This window comes from Crassostrea angulata, chromosome 5, assembly GCF_025612915.1.
Source record: "Crassostrea angulata isolate pt1a10 chromosome 5, ASM2561291v2, whole genome shotgun sequence".
Lineage (NCBI taxonomy): Eukaryota > Metazoa > Mollusca > Bivalvia > Ostreida > Ostreidae > Magallana > Magallana angulata.
Window position 1 is genome coordinate 9,554,861 of NC_069115.1, and position 10,102 is coordinate 9,564,962.

General features: G+C 31.3%; 1 pseudogene; it reads left to right on the forward strand.

Moving 5' to 3' along the window:
- Window positions 1-285: 285 nt before the first annotated feature.
- LOC128183777 (uncharacterized) overlaps window positions 286-10,102 on the forward strand; it is an 18,855-nt pseudogene continuing 9,038 nt past the window's right edge.

The window sequence follows — 10,102 nt, forward strand, 5'->3', positions numbered from 1 at the left end:
CACGGCGCGTTCTTTGTGCATGTTCAAAGTGCGCGCCGTCGCATGGCATTCTTCCCACCGCGACGGACGAAGATGCCGTTGCGTTCTTCGGGGCTGTAGGAGACTCTACTGCGTTTACCTTGGCGTTTTACATTATTTAAGGACGCAGCGGGATCGCCGTGAGGACGCAGCTCCGGTGTGACAGAGGTTTTAGCAGGCAGATACATTTGACCGGCAATTTATGGTTGATTTATAAAATATGGATTAATTTGATGCGATTTTAGTTTTGAAATAGAGAACTTTCCTATGCCGGAACGCGGTTAGACTAATTAACGTCACAGTGGAAATGAAGGGCGAGTTATCCATTGAGCAGATACTTTATATCTGACAACTTTAGTTTAAAATACATATAAGGAAGTGAATATGCATACACTAGCATTTTTCATACATTTTTTTAACACAACAGATTGGCAGTTAACCTATTAAATATTTTGTAGACAATGAACATATTGTGCTATTCGTCTATATTAATAAATGATGTATGAATAGAACGGGAAAGTTAAATCGGATTGGGGGGGGGAGGTTGTTTCCCAGTAAATTTGTTAAGACATACTTTTACAATGTATCTGATATTCTTATTTGGAACAATAATGAAAAATGATAATGAAATTTGCCCTAGAGAAACAAAATTTAGACTGAAGATATGAAGAAAAGATACCCAATCAATGGTGTAAAATAAGATAAAATAAAGTTTGCTATTTTTTTTAATCAGCGGCAACAATGAGAGTTAAGGTCACGTTAATGTATATAACATCCATTTTAGTTTAGGTTTCCCATCCCTGCTAGCTCTTTTAAACATCCAGACATGCAGTTTTTTTTATTTCTAATTTAAGAAGTATGTCAAGAAAGCAATTAAGAGAATTGTGGAGACACAATATATACAAAATTAAGATGAAAAAAAAATGGTTCAACATATTAAGCTTAAGCATTGTATCATTTTAGGTGTAAAGTATTAATCGAGTGATATCATCTAGTGAATAAATAAAACAAATGGAATGGCAGGTATAATAATTCAGTTCAGTAAAATTTATTCAATTTTTGTGGACTGTAGTCCGTGATTTATTGGAGATCGCAGAGAAAATAAATGCAGGTATCCAACATTTGGTTTTCGTTGTGAAAGGAAATGTGACTGCAGAAGACAGTTGTGCCATTTCATAAAGGGATGCCCGCCTCCAGGTGAGTTGATTTATTTTTTAAACTAAAACAGATGATATTTTTTTTACCGTTTTCCTTTGAAGACGTTATACAGAGTTAAATGACATCTAGTTTCCGAACTGTGCACTCTCTCTTCTTAAGCGCTAGGATTAGTGGTGTAAACATTTACATTTGATTCATACGCTGATGATCTAACTGACGTACGACAAAACAGAAAAAGCAAAAGAAAAAAATGACGAAGAATGAAATTCATCCTGTTTTTAATTAGAACTAGATTTAAGCAATATTCTATGATATCTATTGAAAATAGGTGTTCTTTTTCTTTTCGTATTGTTGCAAACACATGTACTAATGATGTGAAAATGTACGGTTAAGCTAATATCAGTAAGGTAACTTGCAAATTTGATATTGTAAATGCAGTTGCATCAATTTAATTAGAGTAGCACACACATTTCTGATATAATTTTCTCCTACTACCTGTGATATTAACTAACAAGCATATGGTATGCTTGCCATTGCGATTGGTTTTCGTTCATTATTATGCACACATGCTTTAAAAGCATATATTGAAAATCCGCATTATAGCCATGGTATTTAAAGGAAGGGGACGTTAATATGAAAAAGTGAATCTCCTTTGATAACTTACTGTTGTTCTAATTTTATCAAAAGATGATAATCTTTAGTAATAAAAGGGTACATTTGTTCTTATATGATCTTTCATTGGTTCAAACAAATCCTCTACGTTTAAATTGTTAATTCTAAAAATATTTCAATGTTATCATACACTACACGACAAATTTTACAATAAATATTTTCCCCTAAAACATTTAATGGAAAACTAATAAAATGTTGACATTTTTAATGCAACTTATACATTGTATATATGATATATCTAATATTTCGCGCTCAGGATCCGGACAGTCTGTTTGCCATAAAACACAGTTTAAGGACGTTGTTTACTCAGGGTTTGAGTTCTCAAATTCGGATCGTTATAAAGTTCAATATCATGAGTAAAATTTGTTCTAATCACAAAAAGTATTTATGAAATGAATTATTATTGACAAACCATTCTATATTTTTACTATATTATGGAATTAGGCTCAAACAAAGTTGGGACATTTTCAAAACAGAGGAAATTCGGACTAAAATTTTCAGATTTTGTTTTTCACTTAGATATTTTTGGTAGTACTGTAATATTCAAAGTTAAGATTTTATATGTTAGTCAACATAATTTTGCATATTTTCTGTTAGTTTTATCTCACTTTTTCGTTTAGATATTTGAATTGCACACACTACAAAAATATTGAAAAATGCTTAAAAATGATAAAAGACACCTTATCTCAAAATTTTGATCATTGACCTCATATAACGTTTATGCCTGCAGAGTAAGGTCAATATACCTAGTTTAATGCTACAAATGTTTTGGTATTATCATCATTCAGTTTTTTGTAAAATTTAATCAAGAAAGTGTATGAATTTGAAAACTGATAGAGGAAACTCGGACTGGAATATTCATAAATATTGTGAATGAAAACTTCATGCTTTGTGTCTGTTTAGTGTCACTGCCATTCATAAACTGTATTTCATTTTAAAAAGAATTTAGCAATTTATATTTTTTTTCACAAATAAGAAAATCTCAATCATAGTGTTAAATTTTCGGGGATTTTTCTTAAATTTTCAAAAAATATTCAATGGCCATTATCTCAAAAAGTAGGTCATTGACCTACTTTTTTGAAAGTGAAAAATAGCACTACCATGAGAGGTCTTTCACACACAATAGATGGTTTTTCATTATCATCAGTGGAAATTTTTTTCATTCTGAGTAAACGTATACCTTAACTATAAATTTTGCCTCATTAAACCGTACTGTAAATTTTAATTGTTCTCCGACTAATACAAAAGAAAGGTTACGCCTGTCAATTGAGTTTTACACCTTTTCATCTGCTAGCCACCAAAAGTAGCTAGTATAAATACTCTGACTTCTCAAATCACTTTTAAATACTACCAACATTGCTGGTTAGACATGATTAGTCACGCTTCACTGCACGTGCCTAGGGTATCAATACATTGAGCACCTTTCAAGTGACACCACTTTTTAAAACACTTCTCTACTTCAAAGAAAGAATCTCTACTTATAAATTCAGACTTTTTGCAAATAAACTACAAAATGCCTGCACCAGAGTAACTACTTACACCTTTGGTATTCCAATACGTTTGAGATGTTGTCTGTTAGCTATAATTAACTTTTACCTGATAAGTAATTACTTTAAAATTAAATAAAAACTTACTTTCATTTTCGATAATCAAGTCTGAAATATTAAAAATAAGAGTAAGGTGATGGATACGCTTTGGAGGATCAAAGTCAGGGGTAGTTTACATCAAAATACTGGTATATTCTTGCAATGCAATAATATTGAATGATTACGCAAAGAGTGAATACATTTACTGGGAACTTATTTAGAGTATACATGTAAGTTAAGATTTGACAAATGTTAAATTTTACAAATGAGCCAATTCGTTTTTTGAATGCGCGATTTTAGTTTTGATAATTATTCGCTTGCAAACCCCGACCTCTAACGAGAGAATGGGATACGACTTTCCAGAACCGGTTAACCTAGAATGCAGGTTGACTAATAAACGAAAAGTGTAGGACGAGTTCATCATGCGTCGCAGGTAGATGCCGGACTTCGATAAATACAAAAAAGTTGATAAATAAACTTGAACAATTTGATGCGATTTTAGTTTGTATGGTAAGAACATTCCACAACGAGGTGCCCAGATACGGGTTCACTAATTAACTTCATGGCGGAAAGTGTGGGGCAAGTTATTTTACCGTCGGGAAGATATTTTGAATCCGACGTTGGTTTAAAATATGAAAATAAATGTGCATACACTAGCGGCTTTTTTATAATGTTTTTTTTAAATTATTTTAAACATTTTTATTCCACGAAATATTGGTAGTAAACTTGGACATTAATTTGTAAACAAAGAACAGTTTGTGTTTTACGTAATAAATGATGTACATTTATGCATAAAACGGTGAAGTTAAATAGGGTGAACCCCCCCCCCCCCATTTTTTTTAAAACAGACTTTTATAGAACATCACAATCATAAACATTTATAGTAATGTAAATTATATTGAAATTTGACTTAAAGTACAGCATTTAGAGAGAGGTGCAATAAATAGCAGCAATGATGTAGCCCTCACCCATTTTTTTTTATATCTGCTGTGAAAAAAAATAGGGAGAGGGCTACACTATTGTAGCTATAACTACCCAGTCGCTGCTTTGATATAAAAAATTTAAAAAGTTTGATTTGTCAGTCAGCTGCAACAGAATAAAGGCAACGTACATGTATATATTATCCATTTCAGTTTATTTTTTCATCCATGCCCGCTGCTCCAGCCATGCGATTGGTTTTTTATTTTAATTCTAAAGAATAAGTTAAGAAAGCAAATCGGACAAAGCATATACATAATGAAATAAAATGTGATTCATCATATTACGCATTATATCATATAAAGGTGTAGAGTGTTAATTCCCGTGCTTGTGCGGGTTTTCATATAATTCACTTAATAAATCTTGAACGCTTTTAATAGCTTTGTGGTATTTATATTTTAAAAAAGGGTATTTTAAACAACGTGTGTCTTGAACCTGAAGTATAGGAAGACAACAATAAGTAAACATTTCAATTGATCGGAAGTGCATTGGTGAACAATTTACGTGTAGATATAGATTTATAAAAGAGCATGGTTATGATTGTATTGTTTACAATGCATCAGTCAGGCATTTTAATACGCAACCAAAATTTGAATGTCATTGGTTTAGTTATAAGCAAGTTACAGAGCAAACAATTCTTTACCATGTAAACAAATATTTTGTGTACATTTTAAATGCTGAAGTAAAAATTCCAGTTTTAGACCTAAAATGGATTTGTTAAATGTAAGGAACTGTTTTTTTATGCTTAAGTCCGAAATGGACATAGACAACTCAGCTTAAAAAGGATTTTACCGGTATATTGAACATCTGTAAACAAGAACAGGACACGAGCCTTATTTACATGACAAAGAATTGTGATCCCTGTGTCTTGCTTATAGCTCTTTGACTGACTCTCAAATTTCATTTGGTCATTTGAAATTCATTCTTAACGCATAATAAATGATAGAAACATAAAAAATTATTCTGACTAAAATCATGACCATGAATCATCTATCTGGACGATTCGACTTAGTAACGAAATAGCCAGGATAAATAAAACTTCTCTGTCTTTTAATTTTATTCTTGAGGAAACATGAGAAAATACCAGTGGTAGAAAGTCATTTCTTAACAAATTTTTGCATATAGCGCATCTCTTTAAACGTATAACTCTCACAAAGTTTTCAAGATAAAATTATTGTTTGCAGTTGCTTTTTCATATTCACAAAGTGTGCATATTACTTGACATGTATTTTGTTTTGGTGAAATACCAGTTACATACATTGAACTTAGTATTTTGTTCCATTATATTGCACACACGGTGCAGATAACTCCTCTTGCCGTTTTCAAAATATGAAGCTATTGTCAGTTCAACTGCAGAGATATGCAAAATAAAAATAAGAGTCATACTTTGAGTTTTTGATAAGTATGTAAAATACTGAAACAATAAAATGACGAAAGTATTCATACATCTTTTTTGCTGTATGATGTCCTTTCTGTATTTCAGTTTGGTTTGTAGATGGCATTTCAAGGCTAACAAATAATTACATTTAGAAAACTCACAGTGCAATCATATGTCACCTGCATGTAGAAATCATCTGCAGTATACACAATCATACATATAACATTTATTAAATTGTGCATTCGTTTCTGTAGATTTTGTCATAATAAAGGATTAAATTTTTTTTTAAAAATGATGTATTTTTGATGCCTTCATATTCCAAGTGTGTGCAGACATACATTTAATTTCTGTTTTTGTGTAAAATACATGGGTAAGGGTGATCCATATATATTTTTTTAATATTGTTGATTCAATTTATATATTGCAATGATTCGGGAAAATTTGTATATGACTTATAGTCTTCTAATTGGTAAATTTAAGAAGGAATGTTTTGGATATAACTTTTTGAAATCTAAAACCAAATAACTTCATAAAACATGAGTGACACAAAATGGGCGTGTCTTATAGCATAACCGAAAAACGGTATGGGCTGCGCCACACAGTAATACATATGCTACATACGCGAGTATGTTAAGGCAACTTTGAGTTTAATGACCGTTGATATTTTGCTAAATTTAAAAATTGTTTATTTTTACGAAAACAGTTCTGAATATTATTATCAAGTGAATGTGTTCGCCATGATATTATTTTTCTACTTCGGAATCGAGCCGAACATTAAAGCTGCCGTGCCATGGTATCATGTGACAGTTTAAAAATATATAAAACTGTTTTACCTTAACAACGAATCAAAAAGTGTAACACTACCCCGAAGTTCATTTGTATGTATGATACCATAATTTGATCGGCAATTTGTTCATGTTTATGAGTATTACTGCTAGAATCCTATTGATAATCGCATAGAATAAATAAAATTGTCATTATTTATTGGAAACCTACTCGACTTCTTCAACTTCACCTAAAATACTTCGTATTTTTTTTATTTACAACAACATAGCACAGGATTCTAGCAACACTTTTCAAGTAGTTTAGGTCACATGCGTTTGATATATGCCGAATTTAATTTTCATAATATTCGGGGTTGTATTACAATTTTGCCTTTTTGGTACACACTGACAGAGAAAAGGCCGGTCAAGCCACATAAATGTTTGTCTGCTTACCTTACAGCGAGCGCAGCTCTACCGGCAAGGCGTGTGTGAATAGAAAATTCAGACTAGTTGCACATTCATTCAATGGAATTTTTGGCGTCAGTAAATCGGACCAGTAATGCATTGTTTTAATCGTCCCAGTAGTTCCCTGTAATCATGGCAATTTTCAACACTTCACAGCAAAATAATAAAAACAATAACGATGTATACGACATACAGTCAATGGTACCTCTAAAGTTCACTTCAGTACACTCTCAATCAAAGATAATTGAGTGACGTCACAAAGGTGTTTACATAGATCCGATAGATTTTTTTGGCTCAGTAAATTTTGACCCACAATTCATAGTACCAATGGTTTCCAACCTCATGTTCTCGCGAGAATCGAAGTACATATAAATGTGTTATTTTAAGAACATCATGTTTTTTAAGTAAATAAAACAGTATACTTCGCGTACTTTTATTAATCAAGGGAGTTTTACTTTACAAAGACAGACGACACTTCACCAACGTGAACTTTGACGTCACAATAAGGGGAAATTACTCTAACTGAAGTTATTGTAAATCTGCTGAAAATCCTCTCAAAATTTTGCAAAGCTAAAGAATGAGGACATTTCTTCAGATATAGGAAACAGTTGTAACTTGCACTCATTTCAATGAATGCTAACATTTTATTCACTATAATTACGGCAATTTCAAGGAACGTACACATAGCATCGTTTTTTTAAAGGGGGTGGTGGATATGGATGGCAGTCTCATCCAAAAAATCTTTACAAGCAAAGAGAAAAAAAAAGGATTTTTCTCAAAATCTGAAAAATTCTAATCCTTCAGCTCTTTAGCAGTTCAATGGTTTCTTTATTTTCACTTCCATTTATTACATGCTCCCAATCCCATGGTGGGGGGGGGGGGGGGGTCTATTTTCTTTCTATAATATGATAAGCCAATTTTTTAAAGCGCAAATCAAAAAAAAAATTGAAATTCATTTGTTTTAAGTAGAGGGGGCAACTCCATGATAAGTAGGTTGGGCCTCTGTGATAAGTCATTTTTGTATGTAAGTTTAAGAAAAAATTGCTACTGCAAAAATGGGGATGAACTGACGTACTTTACAATCGCTTTAAAAGAGGAGATAGAGTGCAATAAACATTTACATTTAAAATCTTTATTATTCTACAACATTTTATCTGAGACTGATCTAATGTTCTACTCATAAATAAATAACAAATCTTATAAACTATAAATAATGTAAATTTACTGAAAAAATTATTATGTTTTATTTTATTTTGCAATCAAATTTATTGAAGTTGTTAATTTTATTGATTTATCGTAATTCATTGTTTGATCACATGCTGCGCTCGCCCCAACGGTCGCACCGTAAAACATATTAACACTCGGTAATAAATCAAAATATCCATGCCTGTATTATCCTGATTATATCCAAAATGACATGCATCTAAATAGTGTGTATCAGTATGAAATAAGACTTATTTCAGTATTGTTTACACTGCATTCCGATGATTTGTCTCCCCACATTGATCGTCTCTATTAAACACACTTGTGACGTCATCAATGATAATTATATGTTATAATTATAGAGAAATCGAAGATATATTCAGTTAGAAGAGTTTCTAGTGACATTTTGATAATTTCGGTCGGAGCGTGATTTGACCACGCTCGACCGAAATGATTACCTCATAATACTCAAAGAATGGTTCCTTATTCCTTTGATAATAACATATGATTGTCGTTATACACAAGTGAGTAAATCAGCATACATATGACCCTCCATATTCACTAAAATATAAATCGTTGCTTACGGGAGACTTATTTTTTAGGAAATACAAAGAGAAGATTTACGGATAGGGCTTTCATCATTTAAATACAGATCTTATCAATAGCACCTAGCGCCCTGCGATATTATTAATATCTGTATTTTCATAAAATTTGGCTTTCTGGTTTATTTATATTTTGACATTCCAACATATGAAGACCATGCTATCAAGGGGAACACTTTTGAAATGTTTATTTGCATTTGTAATCGATATTTCTTAATATTATTTGTAGAATTTCAAAATTACTAAGATATATATTTTTCGATTTAAAATTACTTAAAATATATATTTTACGAGTTAGGGTATAAATGATTATTGTAGATAAAAAGCAATATATATAATTCTGTAAGCAATTATATTAGAATAATGTTGAATGATAATATAAACATTTTAGCATAATAAAAGAAGAAGCGATCAAACTTTTCTATCCCAATTTCGACGTTTTAAAACATCTAATAAAAGCTTAAAGGTTAAAGAAAAACTTTTAACTAAAGATAAGAACATTATCAAATTTATAACATTTAATCCCCAAGGTAGGGTCATTAATATTTCCGAGCCCGATGACTAAAATCACTCTATAATGAGCACTAGTATTAATTTTAAGTTTGGCCAGCATCTCTCTAACTAGAGATGGTGCTATCATACTTGATACACAGTAGTTGAGAACATAAAGTTTAAAATTACTATTTAATAAATCCATTTCTTAACTACAATTGTGTTTAAAGGGGCATGGTAACGATTTTGGTCAAAACTTTTTTCCGATTTTAAATTCTACAATGCTTCCGTAATGCATTTATAATAGGCAACACCAATTTGAATGTCATTTATTGAGTTATAGACGAGATAAAGATCTTACAATTCTTTGCTGTGTAAAGAAAGATTTTGTTTATATTTTGAATGTTTTTGTAATTCAATTTCAATTTTAGACCTAAAATGAATTCGTTAACAGTAGGAACTGTTTATTTATGTTTAAATTGACAAAAAACAATCGTTAAACCACCTTAAAAAATAGTGACCATGACCCTAAAACTTGAATCTGTTGACTTAAATATACATATTTATTAGCCAATATCTAAATGCAATTCTGTCTACCAAGCTAAAGCTAGCAGCCAATAACAGAACCTATGGATGTATTCACTACAAGAGTTCGTTAGCTAAATGGACTTTTGTATAGGTCATAGACGCCTTCTAAATCTTGTAATGAATACATCTAATTAAGGGTCTTGTACGGTAAAGCTAATACATGTATCTGTAAAATAACTTGCAACTTTGATATGATAC